The sequence below is a fragment of the Aphelocoma coerulescens genome, chromosome 12 (genome assembly GCF_041296385.1).
Source record: "Aphelocoma coerulescens isolate FSJ_1873_10779 chromosome 12, UR_Acoe_1.0, whole genome shotgun sequence".
Classification (NCBI taxonomy): domain Eukaryota; kingdom Metazoa; phylum Chordata; class Aves; order Passeriformes; family Corvidae; genus Aphelocoma; species Aphelocoma coerulescens.
Genome location: NC_091026.1, coordinates 4,953,421 through 4,974,825, shown reverse-complemented (window position 1 = coordinate 4,974,825; position 21,405 = coordinate 4,953,421). Strand labels below are relative to the sequence as shown.

Sequence of the window (21,405 nt, the reverse complement as noted above, 5' to 3'; positions counted from 1 at the left end):
CTGCCTCCACAGCTCCAGGGGGTTTTGAGCAACCAGAGAGGACTGGCTTGAAAGGCTGATCTGCCTCAGACCTACAGCCCTGTCAGATCTCAGCCACTGTCACACAGCTGCAGTCCACGGGCAGAGCAAGCAGCTCCTGACAATGCCAGCAGATAGAGAGCCCATGTGTGCATGCATTTGAAACTGGATGTTCTTTCTTGGGGTGTGTATTGTCTTGGGATATGGATGCATGTTGCTACTACAGTTTTATTTAAGTTTTCCTGGTTGTTAGGCCTCTGCTCTTTTCAGTTCTTATTGTCCCCCCTTCGACATAGCCAAACGAGGCCTCGGGTTCAGCTTCCCAAATCAGCCTCCACAAACTTGACTAGCCAGATCTCCACAGGGAACAAAGTCACATAGATTTCTGTGACAAAACCCATTGATCTGACAGGGGTTGAGATAAATCTGCCTCAAAAAGTTAAAGCAATAGAAATCCGGATCCGCAATGCAAGATTTTAGTGACAAAACCAGGGAGCTGACAGGGACTCAGACAAATCCATCCATGCTGAGTGACTGTGCATTCATTCCACACACAACTGCCTGCTTAAAGAGATAGTGATGAGAGATCCCCACACAGCATCTAACACGGCATCAGCATTTGTTAGGAGATTAGTGTCGGGAGGGAGAAATACCCAATTAAAGAGGTATTACTCTGCCATTGGGGGATTGAGAGTAAGTAGCAATAATCATGCCAGCCACTGCCACAATAACAGTGCTGTGAAGGAAAAAAATGGAATGTAAAAGAGTCTGAAGAAGAAAGAGAAAAGTAGAGCGTATTCACAGGTTTGGAACTGTGGCAATGAAATAGCTCCAAAGAAGATAACCAGCTCAGACTGTAATTTAAAAATGTATGGGATCAGGACAAAAAGCAGTCTACATAGCAAAATGGCAAGTAGATCATTCAAGGTCCATGTGTTCCTGTCCAGCTGCAAGTGTTCCAGCAGAAAGAGTGACTGCAGGGTGGTAGAAGCTGGTGCTCAGAGCAGGCTATTGGTGCATTTATACTGCCACAACACAGACTGCTTGAGACATAAGAACATGAGATCATGAAGAATTGCTTCCTGGAGCAGAGCACTGGGCCATCTGGTCAAGTGTTCTGTCTCCCCCACAGCGAAAGCACATGCTCTTCAGGGAGAGCCTGGGAGCTGTGGCACTTTCTGCTCTTTCCGTCCATGTTCAGAAACATCAGATCAGCATGCTAATGGATACATCCCTGCCCTGTTTTCAGTAGCCATTTGTAGATCTGTTCTTGAATTTGTCTAATAACTTTTGAACTTGATGGTATCACACTCCTCCTTTGCAGGCTGGCTGGTGATTTTTATTTTTAAAAAAAAGAAAAAAAAAAAAAAGAAGAAAGGATTAAAAAGAGGACCTATGTCTAGAGCAGTAGCCTCATGCTTGGAAAACTCTGACTCCATTGCCTGCTATGTTGTAGAAAGTGCTGAAACTGAGGCTTTTAGATTCTTAAAGATGATGATTTTCAGAAACAAACATATCTAATTTCCATTGATATCAATCAAAAGGAAATAGACTCCCCAGGGCTTTTCAATTCAGCAATTTGAATTGCAGTTATGTATTTCATGGTTTGAGAAGTGTATCAGCCAACTCTGCATCCCTAAGTTTCTTAAGGACCTTTACAAATGTGCCTTTAGTCTCTGTGCCCTAACCTCCAAGTCCAAAGGAAAAGGTTAGAGATGCCCATCTCAGAGAGCTGTGATAAGGAGAAACACATCAGATACCGTGAAGGGTTCATCTGCTAAGGCAAAGGAATGTCTAATGAAGATCAAGAACTGTCAGAGGTTCACATTTGCCAGGGGCACTCTGCTGGGGACCAGCCAGTGAAATGACCCTTCCACACTCACAGAGAAGCCCTGCACACACAACAGTGCAACCGTGGTGTAGTTGGAGGGGAAAGGATGTGTGGAGGTGAACAGTGAAATACAGCTGCAGGGATGCTGCAGACAACTCTCTCTCTCTCTCGCTCTCTCTCTGAGTCTGAAATGCTCCCCAGCTAAAGGGAGTGCATGAGTGCTATATGGTCTTTACGAATTTCTCCAAGACCCACATCAACTCTGGTGTTAGTGCCAGCTGATCTGAGACTGCTGAGGTGGAATGGAGGCCAGTGGCAGAAGGCTACCTTACTAGTGAAGGTAGCTCCACATCCTCAGGTGACAATAGATGTCGCAAAACTTGTCACCAACTAGAAAATCTCTGTTTGCACATGCTTGCTGTGGAACATGTCAGGGAGATGCTGCCTGTGTAGTGGCAGGAGAAGCTCCTGTTGGATTTCCCTTTGATCGTCCCTTCCAAAGGCACAGGCATTTGTCTTGCTTGCTTGCTTTCTCACTTGCTGTTCTATCTTCTAACCATTCCAACTGCCCATCTGCTTTCAAGTTGCTCATCAGTTTTCTTGCCTAGGAATGTGAATCAGCAAAAGCACTTCATGCACTGAAGTAATTTTTCTGTAATGGATAAAGAACTACTGCAGCCAGGTACTCTATTTACAGTTTAGAACACAGTGTCCCATTGTTGTTACTGTAAGCACCAATCTCTGCAGATGAGCAAAATGAGAATGACTTGGATGTAGGGATTTGCCTTTTAGGGAGCATATGGTATCAGTCAAGGCAGCATAACCCACAGACCAGAACACTCTTATGGGATGAGCGATACGCTTCTGGCTTGCCAGATGCTGGCTGAGTCTGGGCAAAATTGCTGAGCAAGCAATAGTTTTTCACTTTTCTCTTCCTGGCAGGTTTCAGTGCTAACTGGTTTAAAAAGTTGGTGCCCTTAAACTCAGACAATCCAATGACTGCATAGAAATGCAATCCATGGGTAATGGAGAGGCTGTGACACCGTGTGTCAGAAAGAGCCCTTCTGCTAATAATGCCTACAGGTGATTCCTCTTTAGGCCTAGGCAGCCTGGGACTCCAGCTTACTATCTAAGGGAGGTGAGTGTGATTCAACTGTTAATCGTATCCACCTCTAGTGCCCTTCTCTGCAGGGTCGTTTAATTCTTAGAAGCAGCCATCTCATCATGGAGCCATCCTGCTGCTGCAGCCCATCCATCAGAGTGACTGTGGATCCAGGGAATTACTGGAATGGCTGAACAACACCCAGGGAAGCTCCTGTGCCGACAGCAAGCTCCGAGAGCCAGGGCGTGCTCCACCGGTGCGAGGCATTGCTGGGCACACGAGCCAGAGGCTCCCACCCTTCGGGGCCGCTCCCCGGCAGGACGCGCCCCCCAGCCCGGCCCACATGGCCCGCGCTGGCCCTTTAAATACGCCAATTGCCGCCTAGGCCTCGGCAGCCATTTGGCCGTCGGGTCCTGTTTGCTCTGTGCCTCTCCTGTGCTGGTAAGCAACTAAACCTGCTCTAATACCTTTTCTCTACTTGCCCTGAAAGAGTTGGTGTTTTGTTTCCCTGGGGTATTTGTGTTTCTGAACAAAAGAATGGATGTAGAAAGGGAAGCTCTAAGGGTTCCCCAGCCCGTAGTTTCCTGTCGAGGTGATGTATGGTTTGCTAAGAGAGGAGTGCTTTAACCTAACGTGTCTCCCGGGAGCTGAGGGTTCTGGTCAATGTTAAAAGTGTTATTTTGGCAGAATATCTGCCCCATACCCTTGTTAAAGTGAAAAAGCTATCCATAAAGCCCCAATGCTTGCCACATTTATAATGTTCTTTATCGCTTCAGAATGTTCTCCACAGTTGTATCATATTTGCCTTGTATCACCAAGCTTCTAAATTTGTGATAACTGGCACCTCTGTAATTATAGAAAATAAATGTTTCACAGTGTTGGGCACCCTAGCAGGAAAAAACTCTAAGTTGTACTCTTGGCTTCCCCACAAGTGTTTTATCTTCTACTCACTGGTTGATTTGTGGAGATGTGGGTACTGTTTCAGCTCTCCAACACAGGTGCTGAGCTCCTTGAAAGGGCTATGAGCTTTCAGAGCTGTATAAAGAAGCATCATTATTATGTCTATTTTTATTGATAAGAAAAAGCATGTTTGCAGCAAACAACAAAAAAAGTACTTCCCAGCTTTAAATGGGATGTACAGAAAAGGGTATATTGCTCAGCTATTACAGTACCTCATATCAATGAAATATAGGGTGTTCCTCAAGTTGTATTACAGCTGCAAAATCTGTTTCCTGAAATATTAGGCATGCTAGCCAGTTTGGATGTAAATAATAAGCATGTCCATTGTTAGCTTTTTAGAGGCACAGGGAAGCCATTTATTCCAGTGCCATCTTGAACCTTCAGTCTCTGGGAGTAACTGTTGGGTGTTTCTGTGCCCTGGAAATTTAATTTATCTGTAAACAGGTTTCCTTTGCTCCACTTTGGGCTATTCTCTCAAGAGAGGTTAAGCTGTACTTCAGGCAGCAATGAGCCCTGAGACCAGAAATTTATTGAGAGTTTCATAGCGATATTAATCTGGAGCAGGTATCTGCTTCAAAACATTATAAGCCAGGTCTCCTAAAATCAGGGTACTGACTTAAAATCTCTGATATTTACTAAAGTATACACACTTAGAGAAATGACATTTAGTTTCTTGAGCATAATAGACATACAAAGGGTGTAAGTGACATACAACACTCTCAGGTTTTTTTCATGGTTTCCTTTTCAGTGCAGTTATTCTAGCCATTTTATTTTAAATTAAATTACTGTTTAATTATGTAATCCAGACACTAGAGCTTTAATGAAAGGGTCAGGTATGGTTATATCCCTTATAAAATAGGTGAGATTTGACAGAGCTGTTTTAGGAATTTGCCTGGATTGTTTTTTCAGGCTCCTTTCCTCCCTGGTGAATTTACTGTAATTAAGAACTAGTGCTGTGGGTGCACTGTTGGATTGATATCCATGTTTAGTTGTACCCTAAAAATAAACGTGCAGAAATTTATTATTCTGACTGGCAGGGGGCTTGATCTGGGAGAGAGAGCAGATATTTGGGGACAGCAGATGAGCTGGGTTTTAATGGAGTTGGTTTTTGCTCAGGCTCTGTAGTTATAAGTCTGGAGGCCACTGTCATAAGCAATATCCTCTCTCATGCTCCAGGGGGATGGGATTTTATGCAGGAAACACTGCCATTTTCGACAAGCAAAGGAAATTGTTCTTGCCCCATTACAGATGGGCCTACATGTAAAGGACCTACAGCAAGAAAAGACACAGGAGCATCCAAGTGAAAAGATAGTTTTTTTCATTCCCTGTGTGAGACCTACAGCTCTCAGGAACATGAGTTAATTGCAGAGCAGTCAAGAAATGAAGCAAATATGGAAATGTATAGTACTGTACAATCTGTAGTCTTCTCACTTTGTCCACCCCCTTCCCTCAAGTCTGAGCACTGATCACAGCAAAGTAGTGGGATTTTTTTTCCCCTCTTTGCTGATCCTGTCAAACCTTCCATGTCCCAAACCCTGTGTGTATAGCAGAGCACCTGCTGGAGCTGGCAAAGGGCATCAGTGCTCACAGTCACAGGGGACACTCAGCAGCATCCTCACTGTGAGCTCTGCTACATTGGATGAAGAGACAAAAGTAAAAACTCAGAGGAGGAAAAACATGGGGTTTATTTTAGTATCATGGTGCTGGTATGGTTGTCAGTATTTCTTGGAATATGTACCCATTACAAAATGTGTTCTTTATGAATTCTTTATTGATCTTGCCTCAGTGATGGTGATTAATAGTATTTTCATCCAAAAATGTCACCTCTGCCAATAAATCTGAATTTTTCCCTGTCTATGCTTCTGTTCCTGCAATCCCTGGAGAGGATTGATATGAGGGGAAGCTGAATCTGAGGGGGAATGTTCTCAAGGACCACACCATCACCGTATGTGACTCCATTAACCCAATCAAGTTCCTTTATTACCACCTCTTATTGCAGTGGCATTTTGCATCTGTGAAGTGGGGGTATCTCTGTTAGATCTGTGCTTGGATGACAGGAAGGGGTTTCTTATTTCAAAGAATTCAGTGCCTAATGAGCTGTGCACAGGGATTGTATCAAACTATATTCAAAGATTATTAGGACTACAGTGCTTGGAGACTGAAGTATTTTACAGCTTTTAGAGGAATATATAAATGCCATGTTTATTTCAGAAGGACTCTGCCAGATTTCATCTCTTGGGCAGAGAGGCAATTACTTCCTAATCACTAATCAAACAAAAGGTGATGCACCAGCAATACATCACCTGCTACCTACGGCTTGCCCCTCCTAATTCATGTGTTGAAATGCAGTCTCTGCTGGTCTATCCCTTAGTATTAAGGCAAGAGGGAAGCTGCAGTTCAGCAGTGGATTTTAACTCAAAGCAGATTATTCATCAGAACTGGAAGACTTGTTTTCCAATCACTTGCCAGAAGTGGAAAAAGTTTTTTTGTTTTTTAAAGTGCAAGCTCAGAGCTGTACATTCTTTAGCTGACTACCTTCTTTATGGAGCTCAAGGTAAACTGAGGTACCTAAATATCTTTGTGAGCTGTCTTAAACACCCACTGGAGAGGAAGAATAAACAGTGTGTGTGTTACTGCTCTGTCTGTGAATCTGCAGCTAAAGCACTTTTAAAGCGCAATACTGTGAAGGGTTAGGCTGTTTCTGGAGTGAGAAATTCTCCAAGCACTGGGTGGGATACCAAGAAAGGAGAACCAGCTATTGTCAAATGAAATTATTTCCCTCCAATTTCTCCCTTAGATTAGGAAAAACTTGAAGGAACAAGGCAGTTGGGCATTGTTTTGTCTCTGAAACTGAGAGAATTTCTGGGATATCGGTTGAGAAAACCAATCAATAAGTAAATTGATTGAAGATGAAAATGAATGCTTTTTGCTTTTGCACATCAGAAAATGGGAATGTTGTGTGGCTCCATTTGCCTGCTGTGGACACAGTCATTGGTGTCTGCCAGCAAGCTGGCAGTGCAGGATATGTTGCTGTGTTTGAGAGGGGAATATCCGTGTCTCCCAGTCACTCTGTGTGTGCTGCTCGTGTACAGCTGGCTGTTGTGTCCCTGCTCCGCCTGTGGGCCTCAGCCAGCAATCCTGAGGTGCTGGGGTTGGAATTACCAGCCTGCATCAGAGCCTGTGCCCTCAGCAGGGATTTTTCTCGTTAACTGATGATGAAGTTCTGTTTCCTAATAGGTTTACACGTGGTTGTGTGGATTCTCCGTGAATGATTATATTATGTGTGTATCCCCAAAGGATTTGTGTTGTTTTTCAGTAGGTGTGTAAAACTGTGCTGCCAATTTTGCACAAAAATATTTACTTTAGATATATCTGGGACTGAAGAGGCAAACTGGAAATACTTGTGTAATAATTACTCATGGAGGGCCAGCATCTGAACATGTCGGAAATTAATTTGGTGGAATGTGTATGTGATTAGTCTGGATGCTGATGCTATCTCGATGAGTACTTTCCTTCATTTTAACTGATTCTTTTTCATGAGGAGTATACAACAACACTGTAATGTTGAGTTAATGAAGGTTGGGTTTTATTTTGGGGGACATATATATAATTGCAGGGAAATAAAACATCTGTGCAATGTATATTGCATATCTGTATCTGTCCTTAATTGTTACAGTTTTTATCTTTGCATTTTCAAAGCTTGAGACTGTGGAGTGTTATTGAATCTTTATTGCTTCTAAGATCCTAGATTGATATTTGGAAATAGTGAGCTTCATAACATCACTGATCTGATTCTGCTTTCTGTGCAATGCAGCTTTAAATTTCTAAAGAGTCAAAGCTGCATCTTAAAATAAGATGCGGGTGCAGACTCCACTTCCTGGAGCCTTCGCTTTTGTTCTTTCTCGTTTTTAGTTTAAAATAAGTCATTCGGAATAAAAGCCTATTTTTGTTCTTCGTGGGTGGAAAAAAACTTGGCTCGCTCAGTTCTCATCCTGTGCACATCAGCGTGATGTATGTACACCCAGTGTTGGTATCTGGGAGATACCAGATAAAGCCTTCAGCTACTTTGATCTACTAGTCATGTGTTAAAAGTAGGAATAAAAGTTCCTTTCTAAAATACAGAGATTTTGAGATATTTGCAGTATTGTGCTTTCCATCCCTGTGCATTTTATAAATGTAGGAGAATAATGTGGAGGGACTACTTGGGCCATTGCATGGAGCAGGCTATCCTTACTGCAGAACAGAGATTTTGTAACATATGAACATGAAACACAAGGCTTTAGGAGAAGGTGTGCTGTGCCCAGCGGAGAAGCAAGTGGAACTTCTGTAGTCCTCAGAAGTTACCTTTAAATTACAGAAACAGAAAATAAAGCTCATGAGGTCATTTCTTCTTTTCCTTCTGTTCTCCAAGGCAGGGTTTTTAATACTTAAACCGTTTTTGACAGATGACTGTTTAGCCCATTCAAAAAAAATCAAATTATATACAACTTCCCAAGGCAATCTATTCCAGTGCTCAACTGTCCCAATCATTATTCACATTTAGTCTGTGGAGGAAAAAGGCTGACATAGCCTTTCCATACAAAATGAAAGGACTTTTAGAAAACACAGGATCTTTAATTTCAGTGGGCTGTTTCTCCTGTGATGTGTTAGGTGGTTCCTTCCCAGCAGACACAGGTGTGGCACTGCTTGGGCATTTCTAGAGCTGTTTGTAAGCCTGAGGGCTCAGGAACTCACCCCTCCTTATAGTGTGAGACCAGAGCATGGGTGCCAACACATTCCTTGTTCTCACAGAAATTTTGTATAGCTAGAACTTAGGAGTGTGGTCCATTTTTCTGGGATTTCTGGACATGTGCAGGACATTCACAATAAGCGTGAGACCCCTGAGGAGGGCAGCACAGCAACTTGTGAAGAGTGACTGCAGCTGCAGGGATATTTAGCACCCACCTGTAATGTATGCAGGGAGGGGAGAGAGAAAAAGAGAGGAAGGGTATTAAAGAGGAGGGATATTAAAAGCATTCACATAAGGAAGAGCTGGCAAAGATGCACAGGAAGGGATTTCAAGTCCTCGTAGCTGTGTGCTGTTGTCAGAGTAGAAATGCAGAAGTTCAGTGCAATTTGTGTTTGTGTCAGTTCCCCGGTGCAGGAGTGCTGTGATGTGAACTGGCTCTGCTGATGTGTAAGCTGTCACACAGGGTGTGTTTCAGCTGTGAGTTAGAATTCTGTTACATTTAGGTAGGATGCTGGAGGAGTGGTCCAACAAGGTCGTTCGGGACCAGCAGCTGATAAGCTTGTTCTGCGGGGCAGGAACTGTCACTGACTTTGTGCTGTAACCTGATCCATGCTCTGTGCTGCCACCAAACAAACTGTAAGAGGAATTACATTATTTTTTTTCTCGTGAAATTCGTGCTGACAGGGAAATCTGCAGGTGTAGGAAGGTGTGCTGTTAAGGTTTGTACTGTCACAGCTGGGGGGGACAGAGCTCTTGACACAGCTTGGATAAAAAAAGAACTTGCTATGCTACCTTGCTCTTAAGATAACTGTTCTTTGAGACATCCAGCTAAGTGTCTTTGGACAGTGACCATCTGGATTTATTCAGATGCTGGGCTACAGTGAATAGCTGGTCTTGTGCTGTTTAGCAAGCTGTTACTGGAGATTTGGACTCTGAAGCAGACAAAACCACCTGAGACCCTGGATGTGTGCACCGGCTGTGATTTTGGGGTTTTTTTCCACCTGTGCGCCTAGTGTCTGTCCCAAAACAGCTTCTCTCAGGTGGCCTGAGAGCTCTCCCTAGCCAGTACCCTTGGCTTTCTTGGTGGAGGAATAATGTATGTGAACATTCAGACCTTCTGCCCCTGCTGTAGCTCATGCAAGGGGGATACTGAGTTGGGAGCAGCCCAGGGCTATGTTCCAGCACAGTCTCTGACAGGGAGCTGGTTTGTTAATGCTTTCCTGGCATCTTGGACTAGCAAGCCGTTCTCAGCTTTCAAAACTTTATTGTTGAAATTTTAACTGATGACTGTTAAATTTCACTGTTGCATTTGGTTTGGATCTGCTGCAAATTAAATCTGACTTCCCGAACCACTCTTTACAATGCTGTCTGCTGGAAGAGATCCGAGAGCACTGCCTGAGCCAATCTCTGGGTCAGGTTGCTTTCCCTGAGCTCTCTTTGTGGCTGAAATAGATAAAATTTTCCCTTGGTTCTCATTCTGTCAGGTGTTTTAAGAGCATCTATAATATTTTAAATAAAATGGCAAAATGGAGTAAATCTAATAGCTAGCTCTAGGTTATACGAATACCTTAGACCTGAGAGCATTTTTAGGTACAGAAGGGTTAACTGCACACAGTTTTATACTTGAATGGAAAAAGAATGACACCTTTTTGTTATCAGCCGTTTTGGCGCTGTCTTTTTTAATCATTTCAGGCTTTGAACTCCTGCTCTGAAAGAGAGTCTGTCTCTTCATCTTCAGCGGCTGCCAGGTCTGGAGGTCTAATCAATGCAGGTTATTGATAGCAAATCAATTAATGCAGACAAAAGATCAAAATTAAGGGGCTTTCACTAAATTAATAAGTGATTCCAAGTCTTTTAACAGAGTGCCTGAGATAAGGGCAGCTCAGTCTTCTGGGACAGCAGCCTTCAGTCCTGTTTCCAAAGACAATCAGCTGGAGGGAGTGAGCTGTGCTTTTTACATCTTTTCCTCCATTTAAATAACCTGTTTTATTCAATAGGAAGTGCTTAAAATCTGAGTCCAGCAAGGTTGCCAGGAAGCAGGTCCTAACTGAAAAGAGCAGATTTATCTACAGAAGGGTGTCATGGTCTCGTTCAGCTAATTGAGGGAGGACCAATTGTTTCAAAAGCCAAATTTATGTAAGATCCCAGCCAACACCAGAGTTAAGATTTGCTTCAGTAGCAAATATATCTGAAATTGAGATAGAGATGCCCACAGAAGCAATCAGATGCAAAATAACTAGAATAATGTGGAGTTCTTGCCAGACCCAGCCCTTCTGCCCTGTGGCAGGCCCTCCTGGAAGAAGGTGGTCAAGGCTCAATCCAAACTATTTGCAGACAGTGTTCCTGAGCAGTTCCCTGCCAGGAGTGTCAGACCTAAGATGTCTGAGACTGTGGGGCTGGGATGTACTACTGCCAGTACATCACAGCCCCATCAGCCTCTCCCAGGAGACTGGATAGAGACCTGGAGGCTAGGAGCTCCCTACCAGTTAGAGCAGCTTTTCCACCTTTCTTCCTGCTTTAACCAAGGGAAACAAATGAACTGTGCTATGCAGGAAGAAGACAGAGCATCTCTTACAGTTTCGTGTGTAGTGCTGCCTGCTATTTCTGCTTGTTTTCCTGCTTAATAAGAAGGGCCACTCTTTGAAATGCCAGAAGCTCCCCTGCTGTGACAGTAATTAACAGGGATGGAGGTGGAGCTGGGAAGTGGATTACAGAAGCACAAATACAGTGTGTAGCTCCCTGAGGATGAAGAGTGGCTCAGGTCACTCTGTGAGTGTCACTTGCACTGTGGTGGAAACACTGGCTCTCTGTTTGGGCCTGTCTGGGTTCAGTCAGGTCCCTGTGCCATTGGTGCTTGGCACTGTCCAGAGGGGCTGGATGCTGTTTCCAGGTGCTGAGCAGGCTCTGGGGGCTGGGAGCAGAGGTGATGGTGCTCTGCTGGCACGTTCAAGGTGCCACAAGAATGGATCCAGTGGTCTGGTGTTCTCTGTGCACTTGATCCTATCATGCCAGAGCAAATTCTAAATTAAATTCCTGTAGGTTTTGGTTGTAAGCCTAATTGCAAGCCATTATGTGTTAAAGAATACTTTTAATATGCTGTGTATGAAAGATTTCTCTAAAATGGCTGTGGCTTCCAAAACTTCTGACTAGAAGTTTATGCCAGAAGTGCTAATATTTGGATGAATACATGGAGATTTACAAATGTAGCCTTTGTCATAGCCATGTCTGTGACATCAGAGTTGTACCTGAATGCCAGACTTTACTGGGTCAAATTTCATATAATCAAAGTTCATCTTTGCTTCTGCTGTTTTTTCTACTGAGCCCTGCCTGGCTGTTGCCACTCATTGCCTGTTCTGTTGCTGGCACTGACATCCGGTGTGTTACCTTCATCTGCTTTCCTCTGGACTTAAAACAGCAACACAGCTGATGTTTGTTGGTTTAGTCCACTGGTGATGATCTGCTCCCTTTACAGCATTGTGGAGCTGGACATGTGGCATGGAGCAATGGATGTTGCCATTGCAGCCCCAAAGCTTGGGTCACATCTGAGAGAAGGACTAAGTTAACTTCCTACCCTGGATCGGACAGATGAATGGTAACATTGGGAAGTGACTCTCTGAGGGTACAGTGCTGCTGTTCTTTGTTTCTGTGCCTGCTGGGAATGACTTTTTGCTATACTGTCTTGCTTACTTCAGGCAGGGTTTGCAGCCCTCAGATGTGCAATCCTTTGCCTTTCTTCCACCGCTTTCAGTTTCCTCCTACAAACGCCTGCGCTGACTGCGGTTCTCTGCAGCCACATTTCTCAGTAACTGCTTAACCTAGAAATTCATTGCTAAAAAGATCTGACATCATAACACCCTGGAAAAAGACTTCTAACTCCCCTTCCCCCTCCCTGGTCCTTCTCTTTTCTTTTCCCAGGATATATGAAAAGCTGTAACTACTAAATCAAAATCTATTTGATTTTTGTACTCCCTTGATAACTGGGCAGCTGATCCCTATCACCCAGCTAAGGCTTATCTGCTGCCTCCAGCCACCCTGCTGCAGCAATTGGTTCCTGTGGGGACAGCGCTGGGTTATAAAGTGAGACTGATATTGTGGTCAGGGCCTTTTGCTTTCTCACTGTGACCATTGTTGGTGATATGTTCCTGAGCAAGTAGCTTGGTTTTCTGGGAGAACTAGAAGGAAGGACTGGGCCTGTGGGATTTAGAGGTTCAGAGATATATTTTTAATCCCCTTATTACTTTTTTAAGTTGTGAAGTGATGTCAGGGAATGTGGAGGGTCAACAGCATAGGCTAGAGCCAAGGTAATGGGTTGGTGGTTTTGCTTTAGCTCTTGAAGTTCCCAGGTGAGATCTTGGCCTTGTTAGGCAAGCACTGACCTACATGTGTGTTGTTCATTTCAGCCTGTTCTGAAAACACTTCTGGAAGAAGCTGCCAACTGCTGTGCTTGGTGTATTACTGCTAATTTTGAACTGTAATTGTAATTTTTCTGTGACTTTTCAATGAGTTTACCAGGGTGCTGAAGAGGCTGTAGATCCATATCTGCACAGCTGGGTGTAGGTAGCTCACTCCCAGCTACATAACACTAGTAGGATGTGGGAATAAGAGCGTTCCCACCCCATCCCTTCTGGCTCAGTCATGTCCTAGCTGCAGTGATTCAGCTATCTGGAGCCACTGGAAAGGCTGCAGTCATGTTAGCACCTTTTAATAAGCAAGATGGGAGTTGAGGAAGCAGGGACTGTCACAGCTACAACCATGCTGGTATTATTTGACTTGGTCAGCCATCATGTGTAATTAGAGTTCTGTTACTCTAATGGGGCACTAGCTTGAGGTGAGAGAGAACAGAGTTAAAGCAAATTGTCTTTCTTCCCTGGAACTAAGCCGTCTGGGCAGCACACACAGCTCTTTTGGCAGTTTGGTTCAAGATTAGTTGGCAGTGCAGATAAAACTGCATTTTGCAGTCCCAAAGAGAAGAGTGATGCAGGGTAGTTCCTGCAATGGGTGTTGTAAGAAAAACGCTGAGCTAAGGGCAATAAGGCAGCTGGTGAGACTGAGCAAGTGACAGAGATCAGCTGCAAGAAGTACAAAAATAAAAAAATGAGGTAGTAATTATAAGAGCTTCTGGGAAAGGCCTTCCCTCTACATGCTTATTCCCAGCACAAGTCATTGGCCTATATATCCTGTCCCTGCTTTGGCAGCAGCCGCTTGCATTGTATGGGGCAAAATAGAGGGTCCACAGCCATCCTGCCCCTCAGCTCTCCCAGCTGCTGCTTTGAAGTGTAAAGCCATCCCACACCTCTTTCATCTGCAGTGATGTTTTTAAGACTAGAACAGCCAGGCTGGCAATGTGTTTGTGTGGCTCTGCTTACAGGGGAAGGTGAGGCAGAGACTTAACTCCTCACTTGTCAGTTTCTCCCTCTCCAGACCTGTAAGTGTGTTGGTACTCTCCCCGCTTTGCTAACAAAACCTCCTGGCACAGTGATAGCCAGGCACTGGCAAGTTGCCCCAGTTTGGTGACAGCAATATTGTCTGATTCTCCTTGCTGGGTTGTACACATGAGCAGATCTGTTCACAAGTCAGGTCGTTTCAAAACTTACTTGTGTCTAATAACTAATAAAAATGAAATAGTGTAAGAGCAAGTTGAGTACTCCCAGACTGGCTGCTTGCTGGATCGGGGTGTTCTCTGTGATGTGAACTTACACAGCTGAGTTATAAAACCTTCAGCTAGGCTGATAAATATTATTTGGCAGTGCTCCCAAGCACTTGCATTGACCACTGAGATAAATGTAGGATTTTCTTGCTTTCAAGTGGGTAAAACTGTTCCAGGTGGTGGTTTTTGCAACAGCCTAGAGCAAGCCAAAGTCCTAATGTCCTGTAGAGCTCCATAGCTTGGCTCTGATGCTGACACTTGGACATCCAACAGGATCAGCTGGATTGTTGGAACCATTTTCTGCTACTGAGTGGGTTACAGGCCCCTTCTCTGCACCCAGGTCTTGGAGAAGAAGGCACTGTGGTAGGACTTGGATAAACCCTGGCAGTTTAATGGTTTGAGACAAATTCAGGAATAGATGTTTGCAACAGTGCTGCACTCAGGAAAAAAAACAACTCCCTATGTAGGTAGTACCTTCCTATAGTCTAGACAGATAATTTTACACTCCAAGACTGAATAATTGAATGTGGTTAAGATACCAAAGCTCAGCTCTGGCAGCAAATGGCCATGGGCACTGTTATCCTCGCTGAGCAGAGAAGTGCCTTTGTTTAAACCACCCGAATGAAAAGGTGCTGCCTTCCCAGTGATTTAAACCAAAATGCCCTGTTCTGCATTAGAGTTGAATTAAAAGGGAGTGCTGCCACAGCCCAGTGAACACACAGTAATTTGCCAAGCCAAGGAAACTTCACTGTTTGCAATCATATGGCCATGCCATGCTTCTCCTCTGGTTGAATTAAAGTAACTTGATCACAGCTGCACAAACACTTGAGTTTTAAAAAGGCTTTTAAAATGCATGTGCAGGTATTTGTCTGCACCTATCAGACCTCAACACCCAAGTGCAGGAAGTGGATATGCAGACATACTGGCTTCCCATCCATAAAAAAACCTGTGCCTGTTCCAGTGCCATCTATGTACCAGAAGGATGCCTTGGATTTGTGTTCTTTACCAGTGGATTTCTGCAGCAGGAGCAGGAATGTAGGCCAAGAATTCCTAGCATTCCTTTCTTTCTGATATTGCTGATTGGTAAAGTGTTATGGTGGTGACAATGGGAATCTTTTTCCCTCTAAGAAATGTTATATATCTGCCTATTTCATCCTGTCACCCTGTGCCTTCTAGGTCAAGTGTAGAGACCACTCAAAATCCAGAGACCACCATGTGGAATTGCAGTTCTGCAAGGCTTATGATGGTCAGAGCTTTCTGTGTTGCAACTGTGACTGAACTTTCTCTTTGTTCTACTTCTCCCTTCACAACTGGCACAGGCATCCTTGTATTCACTATCCTAAAGCTTGTGGAGAGCTGAGGCAGCCTTGTAGCCCAGACTGCAAAGAAAGGTCTGATGTTCCACCTGTGTTGGGGTGGAGCTACCAGAAGTGAATCCTTTCTGGCTGTTTGCTTTTACATTAGAAATGGTAACAATAAACTCTCCTGGGACTTTGTCCTGCAAGTGTTCCCTGATAGACAAAGGGTCAGCTGGTGGTGGAAGTCCCATGTCTCATGGCATGGCTTTTCTTTTTTGCAAAATGCAGTTAGACTCCAAATCTAGAGTAGAAATACAACTCATTGTATTATTCTGCTCCTGGAAAAAAAACAAGGTCTAACAAGCATGTTACAGAACTCAGATGCATCCCAGTATCATTTGCTGTTGTGGATACCCCAAGCAGTGTTGCCTTCCCATTAAGGCAATGAACTGAAGTCTGCAAGAGGCAGTAAAATGACTTCAGGATTGTTGGAATTTCTGTAGTGTGGCAGCAAGTCATTGTAGAGCAGTTGACAGAAGTAAAACCATTTGTCCTTACTATGTGGAAGCATAGAGTGTGTCCAACCAAAATGCAAGCTCCCTTCAAATGGATGTGTTAGGTGAAGTTAGGAGGGAGAAGGATGGCACAGGGACAGTGGCAGAGCTAAGAGGAGACCAGCCTTGCTGGCCACTGCCAATTAGAGCCCCATTCACTGGAAGGTACAGTTTTGGTAATGAATGTTCAGTGTGCAGGTGGGCATTATTTTATATCTAGTGTAATTTAAAAGCAGTCAGGATCTAAAAAGCCGTCAAGAGCAGTGATACTGAGCAATTGGCACTTCTGCCAGCATTGATAGAAACACAGATTTGAGCTGGCAGAAACACAAAACTGTGCTTTAAAAAATGTTTGACATTGGAAAGTGAAGAGTGTGCCACCATTGTCCTACTGGATCAGGTAAGAACTCATCAGGAAACATTGGACACAGGTGGCTGCTACAGTGCAGTTCCTGGACACCAGCATTGTCTGTAATAGAAGTGGTTCTGATTTTTGCTTGTTTAGTAGCTCTCAGTTTTGATTGCAGGAAAATAAAATAAACAAGATTACTTCTCCAACCCAGGCAGTGAGCGATTCCACATACATCTGTCAAAAAAAAACCCCACTGTAGCAAGGAATTGGGTTAGGCTTCTGGTTTTTTTAGGCCATGGAGGATGTTGCCAAAATTCTCAGTACTGGAAACTCTTTGATTTCGTTGGTAGCAGAAGGTGTGGCAGGGGACAGACTTCTCTGTTTCCTGTCAGGAGCAGGGGAGGGGGGGGAGCTGTTTGCAGATGGGTGGGAGATAGTACCAGTGCAATTAAAAAAATAATAAAAGCAGGGAAAAAATCACTCCCCTGCATATGAGTATTTTATAGTGCCTGAGATGAGCGAGAACATGGGTACTCTTCAGGCTTTGAGACACAAGGAACTCACCGTTATACATCCTGCTTTTCTGTGCATTAAGGCTTTTAAAAATACCACTTTCCTCCTCTTCCCACTCCTTGCAGAAACAGCATCCCTTTATTCTTTGTAGAATACATATATACACACGATTCCTTTTTCCAAGTGCACAATCTCTCTTTCACCTTACTAAATTGAAATTCAAAATTGCAGCCTGAGTTCCCAGAAAAGGTGGTGGTGCTCAGTGCAAGGCAGTTTATTCCATCTGATGACTTATTATCATCACTTGCTTTCCTCCTTTATCTTAAAGTGGTTGTTAATCAGTGCACCCATGCATCCCTGGTTAGCATGAAAACTCAAGCCTCCCTATTTAGCAGCACAGGCTTTGCTAAGACTGTACTTTTAGGCTGCATTTAGAAGAACTGGCCACATCATTGGTTTTCTGTACTGACCAGCTTGATATTTATGTTCAGCATAGCCTGAATAGAGGCAAAGCCTGTGTAGTACATGTTCTTGGAACAGCTCTGCAGGGACATCCAGGAGAGGAGAAAAAGACTAGGGTGGAAATGAAAGACCCTAAATGTAGACCAGCCCAGTTTTGGGTGTAGGCTCCAGTTCTGACAGGGAAAGAGAAGGGAGTTGAAGCCTGGGAGAGGTGATGCTCTATTTCTGATCTGGATGAAGACATCCAGAACCTCACTGTTTTCTTTTTGTGCTGTACCTGTTCTCTTTCCTGCCTCCTTCAGTACGATGAACTACTCGGATGGTGTTACTCGCATGTGCATAAATACAGTATCTTCCTTCTAGTGTTAAGAAACAAAAAAAGTTACTCTGTGATAGGAATGATGGATTCCAGAGTGCATGAGCAGGGCTCAGGAGAGCCTGGTGAAGTATAACCTCCCTCTCTTCTTGAGGGTAAAGCTGAGCAACAGCAATGGGATGACTTGACTAAGACAATGTGGGACAGAATTAGGAATGGGAATCAGGAATTTAGCACTTAAGACTTTGGCTTTCTGACAAGATCTGTCTGTCATCAACAGAATGGAAACATGAGTCGTGGCTTTGTCTTTAGGAAGAAGAGATTAAATCCAAGTGGGTTATTTCAGTTTGGGCTGAAAGGCTCAGTGGCGGGTGCGAACTTTCTGCTTCCTGTCATCCAGCTCTTTAATTGCAAAATGTCTTTTCTGTTTGATGTAGCATTCTGAATTGCCAGGATGTTGTGCTACAGCAAGATGACACAAGCATTGCTCTGTTGCTGTCTGGTACCAGCTTTGCTGGTGGGCAGGAAATGGAGCACTGACTCCTTGGTATTACTGCCAACAAGGTGTCTTGGAGCACAGGGCTTCCAGAGTGAGGTGCCCCACTCATGCCTGTCCCTGCTGGCTGCTTAGGATCCCTCTCTGTTTCTGATCTGGAGCTCAGCAGTGAGGCTGGGCTCAGTTCCATGTGAGTCAGGTTTTAGCACTGAAGCAGTTTGTTTTAAGGGAAAGAGAGGTACCACGATCAGTAGCAAGAGTCCTGACTCCATGCCCTACTCCAGTGTAAGCTGGTGACACTTTTTGTGGCTTCAGGAAAGCTTTGGACTGGTTGGCCTCAGGGGTCTGCCAGGATGCTGCTGTTGCCGTAGGCATGTGGTTACAAAGGAGAGGGGGTAAAAAGCAGCAACAGAATGAGTGAGAAGAAAGGGGCAGGAACAGAAATTGAATCCAGCTCCATATTCTACATGGGAAAATTAACATTTCTTTTAAGCCAGAAAGATGGCAGAGCCTGGCTGCATAGAGATAAGTGTGTACAGCAGCTGCCCAGTGGGGTTTTGCAGGTTGACAGTGTTTAGCATGATGCATTTAACAATTTCGTAGCCAACTTTTCTCAGTGATGTGACATAAGGAGAAAAAATGTTCAACAGGAAGGTGCTGCATCCTACAAGAAATAGCTTCTCCACTGTGTGGCCTAATGAATGCCTGGGTGAAAGAAGGGGTGAAGCAAGCATGTGTGAAGGACAGGGAGCTCAGATCACCTCTATCTGGTGAAGTGACAAGGGGTTTAATGAGGATACCCTGACAGCAGACTGTGCTGTGCTGCCTGTACAGTCAGATCAATGCTGTCCTGAGGTGGCTGCTCAGAGTTTGTATGTCTTAATGAGGCCCACCCCATTGTTTGCCATAGTGAAGGCAGCTTGGCTGTTCCTGCCTTCTTTGCTACTTGTCGCTGCACAGTAACTGGAACACTGGTATGGTCTGGCTTAAAGTGAACTTTTTCTTCCATGTGGAAAGGGAAAAGTTGTTCTTGGTTGGATCTGTAACATCTGGGAAAATGGCTTTTGTCTTGAACCTCAGGTGGTTCTGAATTTCTGCATAGAGATGGGAATGAGGAGCCAGAGGGTGGATCCAATAGGATTAAAGTTCATGTTTGAGCCCTGTTCCACTACCCCATCTCACATTCTGAATTTGGCTTGGGAAATGAGGACAGGTGTGATGATTGGGTAAGAGAGACCCAGTCTGGTAAGAGAATGCTAAAAATTTGACTAAATGTAGCTAGCAATAAAAAAAGGCTGACGGGTCTGTGAAAGCTGTCTACTAATGCATCCTAGGAACAGGTACTGGGGAAGGGCTGCCTCATTTAAGCTGAAGGGAAATGTGAGCATAAGAATGTACAATCTAGTCCTCAACAAGTGGAAGCTGCAAATGAGAAGAATGCTTCCAACCATCAGAGTGAGGTTGTGAAGCATCTTTCCCATAGGAACAGGGGAGAGAAAAAACTAATTGTCTGGGACACTGCTGATGAATTACAGGGCATGAGTACCATCAGTAGCACAGACTGGACTTGAAAATACAGAACATCCCTTCTGAGCCATTCCCCAGATGCTGTATTTTTAAATTTTTCATAGTAAGCTCCCAGACTGGTGAGAAGTGATGAGAAATAGGCATTGCTGCTACACTCAGGTCCTTCACCAAGGAACAGAACAATACCACTTGGAGCGTGTTGTCAGCAAAGTCCAAGAATTTAGCATGGAAGCTTTGAAAAGGAAGAAATGTTAATAATAATCATCTGTAGTTTAAACCTGTTTTATCACCACTGGCTTGCTGTGTAAGGAAATTTCAAGATGAACTATCTGCTCTAAGTACAAATAAGTATATTTTGCATGTACTTTTTTTACAGAACTGCAGGGCAATACTGACATGCTGAAGTTAGTCTGGGCAGAGGAAATGAACCATCAAATCTCAGCAGAGAGTATGATGATTATAATGCTGACTGCTGAGAGCAGTGCAAGATCCCCCTTGAGTACCAGGGGAGAATGATGATGAGATATTTTCACAGGGTGGATATGCAAAACAAAACAGTGCACAGTGAAGCACTGGCAAGAATACCTTGGTGTCAGGAATCATTTTCATGTCTTTTGGGATTTTCTTAAGTTAAATAGCTGATGCTTTAGAAGATTGACCTGCATTATTTCAGGGATGTATCCCACATGTTTTTGTTAACATGCTATTAGGACAATGCTCTGATTTACTGCAATTAAACAAAAAAATGTAACTACTTAATATTGTGACTGAAGCCAGAAGCTGTTTTAATTACTGTATGTGCGGAGACAGATACCATCCAGAGAAATGGATTTGGCCAAAATAAGATAACTATGAAGAATGGAGTGACTTGCTGCCTTCAGCAGATTAGCAGCCAAACTGTTAGAGAAAGGAAAAGACCAAATGGCATGTTTTGCTTTGACATTTTTAGTAGCAGTACTTTTTCTCAGTATCTGTTCCATCTCAGCTCTTCTGACTTTTCTTTCAAATTGTTGCCAATAGTCTTTACATATGAAAACGTCTTGTATGGTCAACAGCCTTGTTGCTCTTTAATGATGGGTACCATGTAAAAGGGACTTGTCAGACTGGTGCTCTCTGGCGCAGTTGTTAGTGCTGAAAATGTTGCATTGTGTTTCTGTAGTTGACAGTCTGGCTGTTTCCCTGAGTCAAAGGCTCCCCCTGTGTTGTTACTCTGAGCAGAGCTTAAACCAGAGCTCAGCAAAGTCTGGCAGTGCTCTTCCATCGCAGGGCCTGCCTGTGTACATGATCACCAATAATCAGCTGCACAGTAGCAGCTTGTTTTCTGCGCTCTGGCTTGTTGGAGATGATATATGAAGTATGAAGAATAATGTGAGATGTTTTTCTTAAGCTACATTAAGCCTACTATGCTGACAGCAGCAAAACAGAGCTTGTTTTGACAAGGAGTTGAGTTAACATGACACAAAAGCTAAACACAGGAAAGATGAGGATCTGTCAGACCGTTTTTTTTTTTTCCTGTTGTGGGTCATTTTAAAAGCCTCTCCCCAGTATTCCTACCTTCCCAGGGTTTATTTGCTGAGCCGTTGCCTTCTCCACAGTCTGA

The 21,405-nt window shown here is 43.9% G+C and overlaps 1 protein-coding gene across 2 annotated transcripts in view; it reads left to right on the top strand.

Annotated features, from left to right (window-relative positions):
- The first annotated feature begins 3,331 nt into the window (after nucleotides 1-3,331).
- LOC138117675 (high mobility group protein HMGI-C-like) overlaps nucleotides 3,332-21,405 on the top strand; it is a 51,690-nt gene continuing 33,616 nt past the window's right edge. Inside the window, exon 1 of one of the 2 annotated variants that reach the window (XM_069028203.1) lies at nucleotides 3,332-3,392. The gene's annotated coding sequence lies outside the window, so the exon portion shown is untranslated. The remainder of the gene's footprint in view (nucleotides 3,393-21,405) is intronic. The other variant, XM_069028204.1, reaches the window with a different exon arrangement.